This window comes from Podarcis cretensis (genome assembly GCF_951804945.1).
Source record: "Podarcis cretensis genome assembly, chromosome: 7".
Classification (NCBI taxonomy): domain Eukaryota; kingdom Metazoa; phylum Chordata; class Lepidosauria; order Squamata; family Lacertidae; genus Podarcis; species Podarcis cretensis.
In genome coordinates this window covers 19,102,374-19,122,836 of record NC_137176.1, presented here as the reverse complement: position 1 = coordinate 19,122,836, position 20,463 = coordinate 19,102,374, and the positions used below count along the sequence as shown (strand labels likewise).

Genomic DNA, 20,463 nt, shown 5'->3' with positions numbered 1-20,463 from the left:
TCACCAATCAGTAGCTTTTGGAACAGGCAGCTGTTGCAAGGAAGGCTGCAGGAGGGCCTTTACATCAGTGTTCTTCAACCTTCGATCTTCAGACGTTGTTGGACTGCAACTCATTCCTGATCATAGAACTGGGGATGATGGGGGTTGTAGCTCAAGAAGATCTGGGAAGTCAAGGCTCTGGCTTTGTCCATTCTCCATAGGCCCAGAGACATTAGCCATCACATGTCCTGACCTCATGGAGATGAGCTGAGGCCTGCCTTTGCCCTTTCCATTGTACAACACAGAAGGACTTTCCCCCTGGGCACCCACAATGCTACACAAACCATCACGACCTTTGGGTGACAACCTTACTTCTTTTAGCCCTAGAATTTTTGTGGTAGTCAGTAGTTGGAAAATGCAGTCAGTGCCCGTTACTAAAGTTATCCATTTTATTTCTTATTGCATTGTGACATCTGAAGGATATACATGCTCACTAGGAGTCAGCCTGACAAAGATTTACAGATACAAATGGCCAACTTGGGGAGTTTATATTTTCATTTAGATATCAAGTCATAGATCTTAATTTTGAAAGTGATTTGAACAGCCAGAAACTATTCCATTCAGAAACAGGAATGGGGCCAAAATAAGAGGCCTTAACAATGAAACAGCTGCTTAGATTTAGCTATCTTCCTTCACAGAGTAAACCATTACCTTCTACTTGGGGACAGGAACAGCCATTATTACATTTCCACAGCAGAGCTGCTAGCTCCAATCCTGAAACTCTCCTAACAGATTTAGAAGTACCATGGCTTAGTCTCTGGTGGTTCCGATTTTTGATTGGCAAACCTCATTATCTAGGATTGGATTTTGCTTAGGTTCTAGGTGTACCTTTTAAGGGGGGGAAATGTGTACATAACAGGCTTCACACATGTGCTACCAATCGAAAGGTTCACTTGAACTCAAAGGACAATTATTATAAAAGTGGTGTTCCCTCTTCGCAGCAAAACTCCAGCACACGCAGCATGATATTCACAGTCATTATTACATATATACAAAGAACAGCTGCAGTTCAAAATCACGCATCTCAACCTGTCGAATCAGATTCGGGGAGTGGCTTCCTTTGATTTCGGCACCAACAAAGTAGATGTGGAAATCTCGTGAGACGTCTTTGCTCTTTACGTTTCATTTCCCTCCTTGCCTGTGCTGCCCTTTTCTGAGTCTGAGCTTCCTCCTACCAGCTCTGGTGGGTTGTAGGGCTCGTCACCATCCCTGACCCCCTGCTCCTCCTGACTACGCCCCACCGCCTGTTCTGCATCGTGCGTCAGTTCCCTGTTTTCCTCTTCTGCCAGTTCCTGTTCAGAACCCTCCCCTGCTACTGACAAAACCACACATTCTGGCTCTTCCCTGACAATTATGGATGGGTTGTCCCCCACAACATATCCCTTAGAATGGAGTATCCCACAATTAACAAAGTGCATCAACTAATTAGAGCTGCTAGGAGTTCTGCTCATCCCTCCGTCCAAAAATGGGTCGTCGTCCCCGGTCCAAAAGATGCACTCCTCCTTTTGCAGTCTCTTAGGACTCATCTACACTGGCAAAAAAAAGTCACTTTATATGTGTTGTTTATGCATTATAACACTGTGACACCAGGTGGGGCTGTGGAGTTCTGTTTTTGCCAACCCGATTTCTCATACAAAGTTTGCATCGCGTTTAACTGAAACACTTCTTGGATGTGTCTAGATCCAGCCTTAGTCGGATTGTGAAATGGGGCGAGAGGTTGAGTCCAGTCTTCGGATGCCCTGCTCTCTTCCATCCAGTTGTCTGTTCAAGGCAACAAGTATTGCTGACTGCATTTTGCCTGCAGCCTTTCTATCAAAATTTCTTAAGAATAAACAAAGTGATAAACAAAGTGATCTGAAGCATTTCTGACCCTGCTGCTTCAGAAAGCAACAGATAGGCTGTATTCGCACAGCAGTTTATTCTACTTCCTCAATGTTTTCTTAATGGTTACATAGAATCATAGAGTTGAAAGGGACCTTCCTCAACCTCAGCCCACCAGATGTTTTGAGACTACAATTCCCATCATCCCTGACCACTGGTCCTTCTAGCTAGGGATCATGGGAGTTGTAGGCCAAAACATCTGGAGGGCTGAGGTTGAGGAAGACTGATAGTCCAGCCCTCTGCAATGCAGGAACGTGCAGCTTTCAGCATTGCATTTGAGCTTTCACATGACATAAAAGCCACTCCTGGAAAACTAATGATATATAGTGCATGTTTAGTGCTCATTTCCACATTGTTTGATTCCAGAAAGAAAATCTGTTTGCAACCCGCTCAACCCATAAAATCGTGGGAGTAAAATGATAAAATTTGAGGCAGTATACCAACACATAGTTCTTTCCTGTTGTTTTCACGGGCGAGCAAAAATATGCATGTGCAGAAAGGGTTGGGGAGTAGGGAATTATGTTCATTGTTGTGTTACACCATGCCCACTGGTGTGAATGTAATTTAGTGCTGCCTTCTGGTATATAATCATAATTTAATAACAATAATTTATTGCTTATACCCTGCCCATCTGGCCAGGCCTCCCCAGCCACTCTGGTCAGCTCCCAACAGGATTTTAAAAACATGATAAAATATCAAATATTAAAAACTTCCCGAAACAGAGCTGCCTTCATATGTCTTCTAAAAGTCAAATAGTTGTTCATTTCCTTGACATCTGATGGCAGGGTGTTCCACAGAGAGGGTGCCACTACCAAGAAGGCCCTCTGCCTGTTTCCCTGTTACCTTACTTCTCGCAATGAGGAAACCGCCAGAAGGCCCTTGGCGCTGGGCCAAAAAGTTACAGTTCCGTAACACAGCAGATACTGCAACGTAAAAAGGATAGAAGAAAACTAGCATTATGACCAGGATAACTTATGCAATATTTACTGTGTCCGATTGTGCCTATGGTAATATAGAGCCATTAGCAATGAGTAAGGATGGTGGATATGTTTGTGCAAACATAGGGAGTAATTCTTTGGAACATGGTACAAGACGGTGCTACATGTCATGATGAGGGCATGAAAGGTTGGGTGTAGAGCACAGGGTTTGCATTCCTGTTAAAGCCAGGCTGTCATGAGCTGTGCTAATATCAAAAAGTCAGTGTCGGACACTTCTGCAGAGACTCTCCAGAAGGAACCTATGGTTGTTGTTTTTCATTTGAAGCCCTTCACCAAATTAACACCTGCCAAGTGCCATCTGCCCATTTCATAAAGTATACAGGAGCATGGAGCAAGGGTCTTCTCTAATGTGTCACTTATCGGCTGTGAGACTCAAGGAGGCCTGCCAGGGACCAAGGAAGAGAGCCTCAGGAGACAAGTCAAAACTGGATGTGCTCCAAAAGGGCATCTGAACTGAGTGCAAGCTGGGCAACTTGTTCCCACTTCATTCCAAAAAGAAGAGAAATCACCGGAAATGAATGTTTGTACTGGTTTTCCTTGGGAGATTTTATCTTATCTTATCTTGAGTTCAGGTTATTGTCAGCTCCCTGTAGCTTTCCTGTAGGAAAGAAAAGAGAAACCAGGAAAATGAAATAGGATACTAAACTGTGCTTTAGTATGCTACACACAGACATTATGTGCAGCACATACGCCCTTGAGGAAGAGCACATGTTTTGCATGCAGAAAAAAAAATCAGTTCAGTTCCTGTTATCTCCAGGCAGTGATGGGGAAGACCCTGATCTGAAATCTGGGGGGAGTAGCCTACAACTCCCATCAACTCTGACCATTGGCCAAGCAGGCAAGGAAGAGGAGAGTTTGTTGCTGCCACCACTGAGGTTCAGCCTTGTGTGATGTGCCAGCTCTGAGATGCAGGAAGTGGACTGGGTGGGAAGAAAGGGTACACAGAGCAGAGAAGACGAAGAGTTTGCATTTGATATCCCACTTTATCACTTCCCTTAAGGAGTCTCAAAACGGCTAACATTTTCCTTTCCCTTCCTCCCCCACAACAAACACTCTGTGAGGTGAGTGAGGCTGAGAGACTTCAGAGAAGTGTGACTAGCCCAAGGTCACCCAGCAGCTGCATGTGGAGGAGCAGGGAAGCAAACCCGATTCACCAGATTACGAGTCCACCGCTCCTAGCCACTACACCACACTGGCACTACAGCACACTGGCGCAAGGAGTCTTGGCATTGTTGTTTTTTAAATGCTTTGTGCATCTGCATCCAATCTTGCCCCTTTCCAAATTTTGTTCAATGGTGTGTGTATTTTCACCTGAGGAATGTTGGAAGGCATGTAGTAGCAGTCACATTAATAACCTAATAGGATAGGGGTGGCTAACCTGTGGCCCTCCAGATGAGATTGGCAGCTTTATCACCCTTAGGCAATATGGTTAACTAACAGGAATGATGGGAGTGGAAGAGTACCATATTAGCTACCTCTGGTTGATTATGACCTGCTTAAATCCCACAGAGAGGCAGAAGACAAGTCCCAATTAATAATAAATTTCTGTGTTGCTCAATGGCTTCTGCGGGTGATTATCCCTGGCCAAATCTGAATAATTAAGCCAAAGGCCAGAAGTTTATTCAAACAGTATCTCTTTGTTTCTGGCAAAATCCAATCACTTTGTCAAAATGATTCTGGACTCAATAATACAGATTTTTGTTGCTATGCTTGTTTTGAAATAAAAGAAAAGAAAATGCATTCAATTAGCCAAAGAATTCTAAAAAGGCCATTTTATTAGCAAGAAGATTTGTCTCATGAAAAAGCAGAGAGGTGTTTGATTTGTTTGCCTTGTTTTTACTGCCCAAGTCTACAGGACAATGTTTTCGACCTGTCCTCCAATGGCATCTAAAAACTAGATGCATCCTTCAGAGATACAGATCTATAAATTAACTGGCTCATGTTTTACAACGGAAGTAGCACTGGCTCAGCATAGCAAAGATGGGGCAGGGTAATACTGCAAAGCCATCTCCTCCATTGTACCGCCTGAATGCTGCACTAAATTGACCAATAAAATATCACATATTTGATTAAATCAACAGCTTGTAAGTGTAGTGGGTTTTAGTGCTGGCAGCGTGAGTGATACAAGATCCTGGTGTAACTTAATATAATTGACTTTAACCAAAATATATAGAAGTCAGTGCCATATTTTATCTGCAGCAGAACTTCAGCACTTTGTGATTGTACCCACAGAGCCGAGAAGAGGATATGGATTCACATCGCAATTCTAATAACTCACAGGACTCATCGTACCATGACGTTTGAACTTTCTGCTATGCAGAATCAGGAAGTGTGATTGATCAGTAAGAACGTGCCTTGCTGCATTATTACTGAAGGGTTACATGAGAAGGGGGAGAAAGTATCCATATTTAAATGAGTGACTGGGATTAGAATGCCATTGTTATTCAGGGGAAAAAAACCTATGCCTGAAATGTAAAGGTCAGAATCACTGCTGAGGACTCGCCTGTAGCACCTGCAAGTAAAATTCTCCTTCGCATGCAGAATATATATAAATCCCCTTCCTTCTTTTGGTACTATAGCAGAAGCTCCTAGATGGCTGGAGGTTTTTTTCTCCCAGAGTATGTCAGTTAAAGAACAACAGTAAAATTTGCCTAATCCTAGTAGACTAAACCAGGGTTTCCCAAACTTGGGTCTCCAGCTGTTTTCAGACTACAATTCCCATCATCCCTGACCACTGGCCTTGCCAGCTAGGGATGATAGGAGTTGTAGTCCAAAAAACAGCTAGAGAGTTTGGGAAACACTGGGCTAATCCTGTTATGATATGGATGCAATGCAGCTGCAAAGTGCTAGCTTGAAAAGTAAACATGATGGGAATGTTGGGACTGCCCATGGGAGACAGAGGGACAGTCAATTCACAGTGCGAAGCACCGGAATTAGCTCAGAGTGTAATATGAGCTCTTCCGTTTATTTCCTGTCCAGGAAGTGTTTGTCTCTTGACTGCTGGAGCTTGAAGAGAGCAGTCACATTTTTTTGTAATGCTGCAAAGACAGAAATAAAGGCATGTAAATACGTTTCTGTCTATCTCTTTCCCCTGCCCAGGGGCGGGGGGCAGGAAAGAGGGGTGTGTTCTTCTCATGCTGAGAAGGATCGCCTATTGCAACCTAGCCTGGATCTTGCTGGGGAATGCAGCCAGGGAGGTCAACAGGGAATCATGCCAGGTGCCTGGGAGAGTTGCCAGTTTCTCCTGATAAGGCTTGATTCCCGACAAATCCTATGTGCATCTACTAAGAAGTACCTCCCACTGAGTTCAGTGGAGTTGTAAATATTGGCGCTTACACTGAATTGAATTGAGGCCAAAGGCCTAGACCAAATCAGGCTGCTTTGGGGGAATCCTGGTTTTGCTTGAGCCAGTTTGAGACAGTCCTAGAGCACCATAGATTGGCTAGGGAGGCCAAATGTGATCTGGGGAAGAGAGGGAGCAGGACAACAGGGAGGAAGGAGAGGCAGGTGTCACATGGGAAGAAGCAGATGGCAGACCCTCCAACTGTCCCTATTTTCCAGAGACAGTCCCAGATCTACAGAAGGGTGGAATTTGCTGCTCACCAGCTGCTAAGTGAAAGATGTGATCCTGTGGAGTGCAGGTTGCTGCTTCTCTGAGGGATGTTTCCCTGCAGGGAAGGCACTCACCAAGTGAGCAGTACCATGCAGGATCAAATCTTCCTGCTCTCCATCAGGAGTGGGAAGAAGGAGATGCAGCATCCTCTGGTCCCCACTCCCATCCATATATTGAATTAGAGTTTTAAAAACCCTTAGCCCAAACCCTTGAATTCCATAAAGTATGTGTCCGGGGTAGTCCAGTTGGTACATGAGTTTCCACAGATCTGGAGGTCCTGTGTCAGACTTGCAAGGCAGATTGGCGGTTTGGCTCACAGCCGTATTAAACACCGTATTTCACCATGTAATGGTCACCACCGCATAATAGTTGTAACCCCCACCCCTTTCGAACTCTAAAATTGGTCCCCAGAACATTCCCTGTGTAATAGTCACAGGGGTGAAAATGCCTTCCCAGTGAGACGTTTTGTTTTGCTCGTGTTATGTACTGAGTTGAATAGGATCCAAAATGCAGAACAATAGGATTCAGAATGCAGCAGTCTGATTGGTCCTAGAACAATAGGATCCAGAATGCAGCAGTCTGATTGGTTCACAGGAGCCACCCAATCCAGCTCCAGGTGGAAGTGAATCCGCAACCTGATTGGCCTACAGGAGAATCTGGAATTAGCCAATCACGTGGGGGCCCATTGTGTAAATAATGTATATAAAGCAGACATTCTGGGGGAACTTCCATTCCTCCTCACCACTATGAGCTGAATAAAGAGCATGAAATCCACTCTCGACTCCGAGTATATTTCAGCTCAACAGCACTTCTCCGCTTTTGTAAATTAAATGGCTATTGGCACATTCGTTTCCCAGCCTCTTCGTGTCCCACTGCGGGCCCAGAACTGCCTGCGGGACTTGCATCAGCCCACAGAGAATGAGGCAGCCCAGTGAGGGGAGTGAAGGCGATGGCGAGGTCCTGCCCGGAGGCAGGTTGTTGAGGCCCATGGATGTGCCCAGCACCCGGTAACTGCCTGCACTGGGGAACAAGCAACAGAGGGTGGGGCATGCCTGGTGCAGCGGGCCTCCAGCTTCTCCATGTGAGGCTCTCAGAGTGGGGTTAGATACCTTGGCTAAGCTATGCATTTACTGTATTTCACCGCGTAATAGCAGCCACCGCAGAATAGTCGCACCCCCTTGAAAAAAATCCCATAAAAATGTGACCATTAAGCGGTGAAATGCAGTATGCATAGAATTACAGCCTTGTTTATTTCTTTTAAAAAATAAATAAATCTGGGTTCCACACATATCTAGAAAACGACCAATTTGTCCTTCCCTATTCTGGAAAGTAGCACACAGTAATTTTGCTCATGTAACTGTCTGCACACATTTAACAAAAGACGTGAAGTAGGAAGACAGCTTAATGCTGATCCTTCCATTCATTTCAAGAGAGGTTATTCTGTTAGGTCCCTCTACTGAAACGCTTAAGCTCACAGTGATTTTTTAAATACCAAAATCTATATGGTGATTATGGGCAGCTCTGGGAGATTATATCACCCTTTGTGTTTTACCGCACTTTGGAAGGCTAAGCAAAAAGGAAATAACTCCAAGCAGACCAATAAACAAATTGAGATATAATCCCCCAATATAATCTTCCAATAAATTAAGAGAGAGAAAAAACTGGTTTCATGATAAAAGACGGCTTACCCACTTTTGGGGGTGGGCAACAGTTGTGACCCAGCCCAACTCTTTGGGGCAGGAGGGTGGAAAGGGAGGGAACACTCCCCTCCTCCTTTGTGGCTGGTTGTTGGCTTCGGCCAATGGAGACGATGGGATCACCCACTAAAAAAATACAAATTTGAGTTGGCAAATCATGGCCTCCAGAGGGGTCGGAGCAGAGGGAACAAGGTGGACCGGAGGGAATAAGGCTTCCCTCTGACCTGCCGTTGTGGTATAAAGGCTTCCTGTCCTGGGAGCCGGTGGCTCAGTTGGTGGCAGATCAACTCAACCACCCTATACATAGGTCCATGAATACAGTGGTACATCTAGTTATGAACTTAATTCATTCCAGAGGTCCGTTATTAACCTGAAATTGTTCTTAACTAGAGGCATGCTTTCGCTAATGGGGCCTCCTGCTGCCGTTGCGCCGCCAGCACATGGTTTCCATTCTCATCCTGGGGCAAAGTTCTCAACTCGAGGTAACTATTCCAGGTGAGTGGAGTTTGTAACCTGAAGCATTTGTAACCTGAGGAGTTTGTAACTCGAGGTGCCACTGTAGTGTATTATTGAGAGCTTGCTGTGGATATAATCAGTTGCCATATTTGGGGCCAGGAAGGATTTTGCCTGCAGACAAGTTGGGTCCATTTGGGGGTTTCGCCTTCCTCATAGCAATCGTCTCAACTTTTGGCAGATAAGGCATTGGGTTGAACCATTTAGCTTATTTCCTGTGAAGGGGTGAATTGGTGCATCTCCCCCTTTCCTTCCAGAAGGTGTTATATCTCAGGATGCCCGAGTAAAAGAGTCTGGATGGAAATTCTGTCCAGTATGCCAAGCGTGAAGCAGATGGCAGATGGGCCACAGAGCTTCCAGATGGTGACCTGGGGGACCCACCTTACTTGACCCCCATCTTGAGGTGACCCTTAACCCAGGCATGGCCCTGTGCAAACTCCAGCCAACAAGCGGAAGTATGAATCATGATACAGGCCCACTGCCTAAGCCTAAGCCTGCCTCCATTTGTAATCAATAAATTTGTGGCCATTTTCAATTCCAGAACGTTGTTGTGTCAATTTTCTCACCTGTTACTGCCTCGCCCCTTTCTGTCCCCAGAGCACACTGCGCTTGGATCCACAAATACCATTTTCATAACAGCAGTTTTGTGTTAGCTTAGTTTGCATCATTCAGAGATATCAATCCCAAATTGTTAATAATCACCACACTTTTGCAGCCAATAGACACCAAGTCCTCCTTGCCATTTTGGCTGGAAAGAATAGATTCCACAGAGTGAGGGAATTGATCCAGGTGGTTTTTTGTTTGATTCAGCCTGGTTGTAGATAAGAACATTTTCAAATATGTTGCAGAAATCACTGAAGTTCCCTAGAAACATTTTAGGAGTTCCTGAATGAGAAGGGTAATAATGTTGGGCAGTCTTCTCCAAAGTTTGTCTGCCACTACTGATATTCAACTGTAATACAGCCACAAAAGGGTTGCAGGTGCCTAGTCAGTACATAAGGCTTTGGTGATACCAAATAATGCTCTCTCATACACCACATGAATTGAACATACGCTTTAAATCATGACCCAGACTTCTCTGTACAATGTAACTTGGCAGTGGCAGAATAGACATAGCTCCCTGAAGGTGGAAAGTCTGAAACTGCTGAATTGTTGTATTAGAAGATTAAATAAACTTACACTAAAACAGGAATGGAGAGAAACCTGCACAAATATTCTAATTGACCTGTGGCAGGTAATAGAATTTTAAACATGAAATACTTTACATTTAATATAACTAAATTGTAGCAGTAAAAATTACATTGCAAAACTGATCTAGGCAAGTATGTTTCTTTTTTTTTCCTGGCGACTGGTAACATTATATGCTCAAACATAGCGGATGACATTTTTAATTTGACTCTGTTCATCAGAGGGTTGCAACTCATACATTTCATTCAATCAGAACAGAATGAGGAGAACATCAGTCAAGCCTTCTCCCTAAGCCTGGCTCCAGTTTCATTTGGATTTCAACATTTGCTTAGAATGACCCACCATTGCCTTAACTTCTCTGCGGACCTGAACAAAAACAAAACAGAGATTTCTGCAGTCATCTAAGATAGGCGGAAATGTGAGAATACAGTAAGCACGCAAGTTTGCTGGGGGTTACATTCCGTGACTCACGCCTAAAGCCAAATTCACATAAAATCAAAACCCACTGATTTCAGTAGTGGGTGATATTACCAAAGTCATTTCCCCAGAAACCCCCTTTCTGCTGCCTTTTTTTTTTTTTTTTGCCATACATGTAAAACTGAATGTGCACAAGATAAATGCCTGTGAGTTGCAGGCTTACTGCATTGAAGAGTGACTGTGCTTTGATCTGCGTAATGTTTCGTAACGTGCAAAATAGGTAGCTTCACCTTAAACACGTCTGAATGAGTTATGCTTTTAAAATTTTGTTGTCTTCTTCTATTCTTCTCACCAGCCTTTCCATCTGTGAGAATATGTCTTCACATAATAATATAATGATATGCTATATGATCAACTGTGGAATATCCCATTAGACATTCTGGATTTGTTTTTTCACTTTTCAAAGTGATGTTGTTACTTATCGCTATTTGTGTATTATTGTTGTTGTTGTTGTTGTTTAAAAACATCCCTACTGATATATACTTTATTGAGCCTGTGGCACTTATATAGCCTAGCCTATGGGTATCTCAGAATTCCCATACAATCTCCTGTTGAAGCACTGACCTTTCTGAAACTTTATTAGCTTTAATAGTATAGCAACATCGTTTCTCCTTAGGCTTCTGAAGCTGATCTCATATGCAGAGGTGACTCCAGGAAAACTAGTTTGGTTGGTGAGAAGTCTGGTGAGAGGGGGAAAGACGATTATTAAGGAAGCAAGAAATTAATCCATGTTATATAGTGACTGAAAGCTATGGGAGGAAATGGAAGAGTGAAGAATATTTTTAGGGAGCCTCCACTAGTTCTTACAGTCATTTGGAGTCATCCTTAAACAGACCTGATCTGAACGTTAATTCCAAGCATATGATTCATTAGGTGAGATACTGTATTTTTAGTTGTCATAGTCTAGTACTGTACAATATGCAAGTCTGGCAAGTGTTCAATAGCCACAATTTATGCCTTGATTTCTGGACATTAACACGTGATGATGTTAAACCTGTGCTGTGATTATTTACTTGCCCAGTCCCATATTCCAAGCTGCAGTGAAAGGGACAAGACCAGGCATTTTTTTAAATAATAATAATAATAATAATAATAATAATAAGGCATTTAGCAATCCTAACAGTAACAAACCCAATATTCTCTCCCCGCCCTAGCTCTGCTGCTTCCAAAGAAACAGAGGCCATGCTATTTTTTTTTTTAATTCTGAGCAAGAGAGAGGGGGAAGATATTCCAGGATGAAAATAGCTGCTTTCCTTGTAATCAGCAGGTAGCTCTGTATTGTCTTGTGATGACTTCTGCACTCAGCAGAACAGTAAAAAAAGAAGTCATTTTTCTGAAGGAATTGGGAATCCGAAGCTGTGCTTTGTGTTCACTTTACACAGTGGGATTTCGTTTGGGCTCATCGGAGACAGTCATCTTAGGCCTGTCACATACATTATTCAAAAACACATAGCTTTCTGCTAATAAGGCAATCAGAACAAAGTGATTACCCTTCCAGTGTAGTAACTTGGAGATGCATTGTGAGTTATCGGGATCGGTAGCTTTTCTTTTCTTCTTCTTACACTGCATAAACTCTAGCTTGACCAAATAGTTCACATACTGATTCTTCCTCAGGTAGCAACCTGGACACACACAAAATGGCATACTGTGAGCCAGCTTAGGTGAAAATGACCAATATTGTGCAGTTTATAGCTGAATTCACATGGCAAGAGGTGGAAGAATTTGAGGAAGGGACAATATGAACAGAGGGAGGATTTATAGGTGACAAGAGAACTGGTCCAATGGCAGCATGATGACGCATACTGAAAAGTCCACCATAGTTTTGTAATCCATTCATAAATGAAGGCCGTGAAAGGTGTATTCAATTTATGATGCAACACAATGGGCTTCCTTAGAACAGGACATTGATTCCTGTTCAAATCTTGGGAATCTGGGCTTCTCTTAAAAAAAAAAAAATGCTTCTAGTCTTAGTGGTAATAGAGAAATCCTGAAGGAATGCTGTTCTCTATATTGTTTAATATAAGCCAATGCGTTTGTGACCTTTGCAATCGCTTCTGTAGTTCTACTGCAATAACTTACATACATAAATGAGCAATTGGAGAACTTATCCCAGAGATAGCATTTCCATATGAACTTACATCACTTCAAACACAACACATTCTAATGGGAGTCAGTTCACACTATCAAACACCAGTCATTGAAACCCAAGCAGATCTTCTATGTTTAGGGAGAAGCAATCGATGGAGGGGGAGTTTGGATTGCACATCCTGGTCCCATCCCTAATTTCCAGACATTGATCCACTCACCATTCTTGCTTGGGCTCTGCGTCATGGACCATCTCATTTCCATGCACTGAATCTCTCATAATTTAGAACTTCTGTAGAGAGTTAAAGTGTAAGGTAGACTAGTACAAGAGGGAGGAAGAGGAGGAGGGGTTCCTGGTGAGGGGTGTAACCAGGACTGGGACACACCAGGACAAGCAGGGGATGTGTTCTCACAGGGTGACAGAGGATGCTGAAGGGATGGGGTCAATGCACAGGAAGCAGAGCAGCAAGACCCATCACCAGAGCCAGAGGAGCCCCAGTCTCCATGAATATCGTGGGCAGGGCGCTCCAGGAGACTGAGGCAGGCATGGTCCCTCAGCACAGCTCCCTAGCTGGGCAGATGGAGCTTGTTAGCTCAGGGAGGAGGTGTGTGATTCCTCAGCTGGAGTAGGCTTGGAATAGGTGAGAGTCACACGCCTCGTCAACCCCTGATGCTCAGCATACAAGTACAAAAGGGAAGCAGAGCTGAAGTACTATGTCAGCTCAGCTTCCCATGTCAATGGGCATTTGTTTGGATGCTCCTGGACCATTATGGGACAGTGCTTTGGGATTGACTCTGGACAGTATCCTGACTGCTGGACTTCAGACTTGGCTGCTTGGAGTAACCCTGGGCTGTCCTTCTTGACTTTTAGACTTTGCATGTGTGGATTGACCCCCAAACTTTGAACTTGACATACTACCTTGCTGCCAGGTAGGTCAGGGGTTCAGGACAATTTGTGTGGACCAAGGAATCTGTAGGACCAGCAGCTGACCCCAGCCACAGCTGAAAATACTGCCAGACCCACATGTTTATTCTGTAGTGCAGGGCCTGCCAATGTGTTGCCATCTAGACGTTGTTGCACCACAACTCCCAAAATTCCTGCCCATTAGCCATGCTAGGTGGAGCTGATTGAGTCCAGCAGCATCTGGCTACCACTGCTGTGTATACAGTGGTACCTCAAGATGTGAACGGGATCCATTCTGGAGCCCTGTTTGCATCCTGAACAGAACATAAGATGTGACTGCGCATCTGCGTGTGTGTGGGTCGCGTTTCGCCGCTTCCATGCATGCGCGTGGCATCATTTTGACCATCTGTGCATGCGCGAGCAGCGGAACCCGGAAGTAGCATGCTCCGATACTTCTGGGTTGCCGCAAAGCACAACCCAAAAATACTTATCCTGAAGCGTATTTATCCCAAGGTATGACTGTTTGCCAACAAAGGTTGATATAGTTAAAGCTATGGTTTTCCCAGTAGTGATGTATGGAAGTGAGAGCTGGACCATAAAGAAGGCTGATCGCCAAAGAATGGATGCTTTTGCATTATGGTGCTGAAGGAGACTCTTGAGAGTCCCATGGACTGCAAGAAGATCAAACCTCTCCATTCTGAAGGAAATCAGCCATGAGTGCTCACTGGAAGGACAGATCCTGAAGCTGAGACTCCAATACTTTGGCCACCTCATGAGAAGAGAAGACTCCCTGGAAAAGACCCTGATGTTGGGAAAGATGGAGGGCACAAGGAGAAGGGGACGACAGAGGACGAGGTGGTTGGATAGTGTTCTCGAAGCTACCAGAATGAGTTTGACTAAACTATGGGAGGCAGTGGAAGACAGGAGTGCCTGGCGTGCTCTGGTCCATGGGGTCATGAAGAGTCGGACACGACTAAACAACTAAACAACAACAACAATGACTATATCTCCAATTTCAAAGACTTGGATCCCCCCTCCTTGCATATTCTCAATCCATAGTGCCTTCCTTAGCCTGTAGTGGTAAGGAAAGCAGAAGAAGTGGCAGCTTCAGGACTTCAGCTCTCTGGTGGAGCATCCAGATGGTATTGAGAGCACAAGTCCCAGCATTCCTGCAGTGGGAAACTGAGTGGCCACAAAAGGTAACTCAGCCATATAGCATGCAGAAAGAGAGGTGGGTGCCACTTCTTTGTGGGTGATTTTGGGGATTCATTCCATGTTCCTACTATGACATTTAAAGACCCAACGACATGTGTGCGTGGCCAATCTGTGTCACACAAAGGATTTATTGCCCACAAGCAATACAGTGATGATAGGGTTGCAAGGGCCAAACGATATGCCTCAGTTGTTATGTCAGCTCAATGGGATAAACCCATGAAAAAAATGGTTTCTGTCCCGCGTGGTAACAACTAAAGGCATGCAGCCTGGAAACTGCTCCTAATTCAGACTTGTGGAATGTACTTTAGAGAGGGGTGTTTTAGGATGGAGCCTTGGTACTCAATACAGGTGCTGGGACTCATCCCTGTTGAGCCCTGTCTCAAATGAAGCCCTGAATGTATCTTCTTTTCTGAAGGAAAAGGAAAATATTCTGGTGCCTGGAGATGGTGAATTAAACCACATCTGGCATATAAGTAAGTTTTCCTACTTTCTGAAGATCAACTTAGAAAAATAAATATACATGTAATGAAAGACAATTTTCTGTGCCAACTCGCATTTCTTCTGTTGGGATTTGCCTATTTACAAGGTGACGCATGCATAAATCTTGCTTTATTCCGCTTCCTATATTTGCCTGTGAAAAATGTGAAATCTGCAGTTCTCAGACTCACAAATGAAATCACACATGACAAAGATGCAGAGCTTTTGGTAGGGAAGCCTGAATTGTAACACTATATTTCCATCCTTTGCTGACTGCAGAATTTATGTGGAGGGAGAAAAATTGTAATGGAGCTTTTTTGTAGTTCTCGGTTCTTAAACAATGGCTTTTATCATGTATTGACATTCTCTTCTCTCCCCCAACATTCTTATTTCCCCCCGATAACTCATTTCATTAACAATCTGCAAAACCTGTCCCTTTCACTGTCTACAAACCATGCATCATACTGCCTATTTGAAAGTATAGAAAGTGATACAGATCTGAACCGCTGTTGTTGCACATCACTTGTACATTTGACACAACTTGATATGATGCAAGAGATCTGTGATTAGGATCTCTCACAGAAGGGGGAGCAAAATCAGAATGAATTCAAGTTCATAGCCGTGGACAAGAGTTTGGCTGACTCCAGTCTGACAATATTTTGTGGAACGGATTCAAGTGTATACTGGAAATTTTGATTTGCCGCCACACCTACCCCAAGTAAGTATCAAGACATTGCTTTAAGGAAAAATTGGGGCTATGCAAAGAAAAGCAATTAGCCTATCTTATTCCAATTCAGCCAAACGAAACATAATATGAGCAGGAAAGGCCCCTACTTGGTCAGAACTATGATACCACTTTGTGCAGTCATGGCTTCCCCAAAGGTTTATGAGGGCTGTTGTTTGTTAAAAGTGATGAGCGTTGTTTGTAAATGCCTAATCCCCTCACAAACTACAATTCTCAGAGTTACCTGGAAAGAGATTGTGACATCACTCTTCTGCTTGACAATCTTCTGTGATTGGCCACTGGAAACAGGGTGTTGGACTAGGCAGGCCTTTGGACTGATTCAGCAGATCTGTTCTTACGCTCTTGTGAGTTCTTCATGTTTTGCCATGTATCCGGATAACAAAATGCTAGAAGCTGCAGGCCAGAGCTTTGTGGGTTGATAGGTCAAACATTGACAGCAACCTGCTACCTTGAAGGGAACACTTACTGTTGCGTGCTTGGGGAAAAGGTTCCTCAGCGAGACTTCCAGCTTTTCCACATTGAAGCAGTTGCACTTTACAAGTAAGGACTGTAGTTGGGTTGTCGTTGTTTTAATCTATTCTAAGCATGAGGTTATAAAGAGACCCAAGATGCTACAGATGCAAGTGAAGTGCCTTTTTTATAGCACAGCGTTTTCAGCCCTGCCACAGAATTTGTTTGAAGCATTAACATGGGCCTAGAAATCTGTTTGTCAATTAGAGAGAGCAGCTAAACCCAAAGTGGAACAAAATGAGCACATGCTATTTATTCATTTAGAGTAATTCTTAAACCTCTCCAAATGTTCTTTTCAGAAAGGCAGCCATCCTTTTTGGCTGTCAACACTTCAAACCCCATTACCTGTACATATGTCATATGGAGTAACAGGAACTCACTTAGTATTATTATGTGCAGTCATACCACACAAACTCCTTTAAGCAACCCTAGTGTAACAACCTTTCAAGAGAAAAGAAAAGACGTATTTCTTTCTTTCTTTTTCAGGTGTGTAAAACAGAGGAAGTTGTGGGGAACTTGGCAAGCATAAAGTACGGAATCTAATACTCACAATCTTCCAGTTTAGGAGTTCTGAAGACTATTTAGTTAGAATACTCAAGTTCTATCTTATAGTCCCAAGAGGGTATCTCAAAGTTGATTGACAGGGTAAAGTCTGCAAAAAAGATACATATTAGTGAAAGGAATATGCAAAAAATGCATCATGTTTGGAGAAAATGCTTTGAAAAAATATGTATATTAGGCCATTTTCCATACAAAAATGTGCATATTAGGAGAAATTTGCAATAAAATGCTGATGAGCTTTCATGCAGACTTTTTAAAAATGCAAACTAATGTGGAAATATGAAGACCTGAAGAACTGAAATGGGGGGAAATGAGAAACAAAGAGAACCCAAAATCCATAGATTTGCCCATCCTTGGATTATACTCATTCCAGATTTAACTATTGCTGCAAACGCCTGTAACCTCATCCTGATATAGAGAGCTTCCCCAGCCACAGCCGTTTTGGACTAGCTCAAGAATGGCACAACCCATTCTTCCAAGAGAAGGTTCATCTCAGCCGTCCAGGGCTGGTTCAGTCATAGAGGCAAACTAAGGAACTGAGGTTGCAAATATCCAGAAACAACAGCCCCTTCTAACAGAGTAGTCTGGTCACTGCTATGACTTTGCCAAGCAGTGGACTTATCTCCCCATCCACAGCCTGGCTACCCACAGTGCAAGAAAGTTCCCCACCATTACTGATCTACTCACTGAGGAAGCTTATATAACAAGATTTATTCTGTGAACCGCCCTGACACCTGTGGGTATAGGGCGGTATATTATTGTATTGTATTGTATTGTATTGTATTGTATTGTATTGTATTGTATTGTATTGTATTATATTATATTATATTATATTATATTATATTATATTATATTATATTATATTATATTACATTACATTACATTACATTACATTACATTACATTACATTATATTATAATGTTCAAAAAAGAGATAAAAATTCCCTTGTGAGCTACATTCTAGGTCCCACATTCCAGTTGGTGCATGGGACCAGAAGAAAAAAAGGTGATGGGACAGGTGAGGGATAGTAGATGACATTCCAGCTTCTTCTTCTTCTTCTTCTTCTTCTTCTTCTTCTTCTTCTTCTTCTTCTTCTTCTTCTCCCGCCCATCTGACCAGGCCTCCCCAGCCACTCTGGGTGGCTCTCAACAGGATAGTAAAACATCAAACATTAAAAACTTCCCTAAACAGGGTTGCCTTCAGATGTCTTCTAAAAGTCAGATAGTTGTTTATTTCCTTGACATCTAATTGGAGGGCGTTCCACAGGGCAGGCGCCACTACCAAGAAGGCCCTCTCCCTGGCTCCCTGTAACCTCAATTCTCGCAGTGAGGGAACTGCCAAAAGACCCTCAGAGCTGGACCTCAGTGTCCGGGCTGAATGATGGAGGTGGAGACGCTCCTTCAGGTATACTGGGCCGAGGCCATTTAGGGCTCTAAAGGTCAGCACCAACACTTTGAATTGTGCTCAGAAACACACTGGGAGCCAATGTAGATCTTTCAGGACTGGTGTTATACGGTCTCAGCAGCTATATGGATAAATCTGTTTTCTACATCCACATGCACCCATGCAAACTCCTCCCATCCATGCAAACAAGAGATATCATCACATTTAGACCAGGCAGAAGCACTTGAAGAGGGGGCTTAGCAGGGTCTGTGAAGGCTGTGACATTCTTGAGGCCTGAGGAGAGTCCTGGGAGTCAGATATATGGGCCTGGAGACATACGTTCCAATCCAGGACCTGTCCTACCAGTTTTCAGTTCCAAAACCCCCCTCAAATGAACCATGATTTCCTGGAATATGGGGCCAAACTGTACTGGGATCAGATCTCCCCCATCTCATTTTCTGTTTTACTTTTGTGGAGAGGAAGGGGTCCACATTTTAATGGAGCAGTGGGGAAGGGCTGGGGAATGCAGGCAATTATCCTCTCATGTCTGCTGTTCTTTGGGCTGCAGTTTGAAACCTTGGTCCTAAGGCAGAAGCCTATTGTACAGTGTGCTAGGAACCAGCGGCGTAACGTGGGTTGTCAGCACCCGGGGCAAGGCAAGTAATTTGCGCCCCCTAACCCGGGGCAAGGCAAATAATTTGTGCCCCCTAACCCGGGGCAAGGCAAGTAATTTGCACCCGTAACCCCTAACCTGCCGCCGCTGCCAGCTTCTTCTTGCTGCTGCCTGGGCTGGGGTATTTACAGTAAGGTAGCCACGGCGGCGGCAGCGGGTCCGTGTCAGGTGATCTGAGGCGAGTTGCCGCTGGCGCTGCCGCCCAAACGACACCGCTTGCCTGGAGGAGGAGGAGGGCAGAGAGGCGAGGAAAATGCAACATGGCCCAGCAGCTGCAGCGGCGGCGGGGCTGTGAGGAGGGGCTGCCTGGCGCGCCCTCCGCGGCCCTGACGCGCGGGGACCGCGGCGAGCACTGAGAGCCGCTGCCTGCCGGACGCATTCAGCCCGGACGCGCGCACAGCTCGTCGGTTCCGCGAGACATGGGGTTCTGCTACAGCCTGCGCCCGAGGCTCTTCGGCGACTCCGGAGGCGGCGAGCGCGCCCCCCCAGATGTTGTGCCCGGTGCGGCCAGCCCCCCTGCACCCCCACGCTACGCCACTGCTAGGAACATACTTTAAAACACACACACAAAACACACACGTTTGGATCCAAAGCTCTGGTGATTCATATGCATGGTGACTGGCAATAAAACAATGGAGAGACACGGGGAACAAAAGAAGCGATGAGCCGGGACTTGTCAGCATAATAAATGGTAGTTTCAGCGCTCCTGCTGCTTCCTTTTCCTCCAACTTCTTAGAAACCTCAGAGAAGCATTTGACAAGGGGATCTGAAGAATGACAAAGGGAGAGCCCTGCCAATATTTATAGGAACACTGCCAGGCTAGGTAGGTGGCATTTAGCCAAAGACAAAAGTGCTTCTTCAGACTAACTTTTCTTTAATGGGACTGGCACATTGTAATGTAGTTATGTAACAATCCTAACACTAGATAGATAGGCCCATAAAATCAAACCAGTCACTGATGGACACATGATTCCTTCAAAAATGTTCCCAATCTTCCGTAATCTGTACAAATTCTGAATATTCAGAATATTGGATGTTCTCCCAGTATTTCAGCTGAAGGCACTGATGAATAACTTACATGATTAAAAATCCCTCAGACCAATACTCCCATGTTTATTTTGCTAAATTAATAGCCTTCATTTTAATGTGTGAAATGCCACACAGTTAATTCTCATAAAAAGCAGCATCCTGCTTCATACAATTTTGTGTGGCGTAAATGGATATGTGTCACAGCGTAGATTATGCATCAAAAAGATGTGCCTGATCTTCATGTGTAATCATGTGTAATCATTTTATTATGCCTTTATATGCATATAATGTGCAAGTGTTTATCATAAGAAACATAATCTGCTCCATCATTCAACCTACAGCCAAAAATTCACTTATGGTTACATGAAGTAGCACACTGAAATTGGGATATGAATGCATTACTTGGTCGAGCAAACCGCCGCAAATGACACTGGGCCCCCTTTAATTTTTAAAAGTTAGGGTCAGGCATTGAGAG

General features: G+C 44.1%; 1 long non-coding RNA gene across 1 annotated transcript; it reads left to right on the top strand.

Moving 5' to 3' along the window:
* Positions 1-16,194: 16,194 nt before the first annotated feature.
* Positions 16,195-17,144, top strand: LOC307220797. Its single transcript, XR_013841107.1, has 2 exons — positions 16,195-16,372; positions 16,829-17,144. It is a non-coding gene; the product is annotated as an uncharacterized lncRNA (long non-coding RNA).
* The last annotated feature ends 3,319 nt before the right edge of the window (positions 17,145-20,463 follow it).